The following is a 929-nucleotide window of genomic DNA, read 5'->3' on the forward strand; positions in this document are numbered from 1 at the left end:
AAAAATTAAAATTATAACCTGTTTTTTCTTTATTAGTTATTTATAAAAAACATTACGTAATAATATAATGAATGTGATTTTTGTAGTTATTAAGAACTGCATTTCAAAATGTAATAATTGTATTATATTATATGTCCTAATAATAAGCCACTAAATGTACAATTTCCTTAAATTTACACAATGTGACTTGAGGGATGAGGGTATATTAATGTATGTATTTTTATTGTTTTATCTTCAGTATATGTCCATTGAATACAGATAAAAAATAAGGTGTAAACAATTTTGAATTTAATATAATATGTATATTATTTGGTGTTATTATAAATTATATTATTTTTGTTGAAGACTTCAATGTGTATTTTTTGTGTCATTAAATACAATCATCTAGAAATTTAAGTTCAATGTCGAACGGAATGTTAACCGCGCATACTAGTATTTGAACACTTTGAACAGTGCCTAGACATTTATAGAGTGTAACAATTATCTTATAAAATATATTTTATTAATTATAATATTACTGACATTTAATAGAAAAATGTTACATGAAAAATGAATTGTATGTTACAAACAGGGAGTCAAAACGGGTTTGAACCCGGGTCGTAAAACCCGGGTTACCCGCAAAAAATTTTACTTGGGTATTAACACGAAACCCGAAACCCGTAAAAAATTGTACCCGGTTTTTAACACGAAACCCGAAACCCGGAAAAAATTGTACCCAGTTTTTAACACGAAACACACAACCCGCAAAAAGTTGTACCCCGTTTTTAACACAAAACACAAAACCCGAAAAAAATGTTACCCGGTATTTAACACGAAACACGAAAAAAATTTACCCGTATTGCAAGGTGCAATATGAAACATGAAATCCTCAAAATTAACTTAACTGTATACACTAATAATAACTAATATAATATTAAATTATAATTATC

This window comes from Acyrthosiphon pisum, chromosome X, assembly GCF_005508785.2.
Source record: "Acyrthosiphon pisum isolate AL4f chromosome X, pea_aphid_22Mar2018_4r6ur, whole genome shotgun sequence".
NCBI classification, from domain to species: Eukaryota; Metazoa; Arthropoda; class Insecta; order Hemiptera; family Aphididae; genus Acyrthosiphon; species Acyrthosiphon pisum.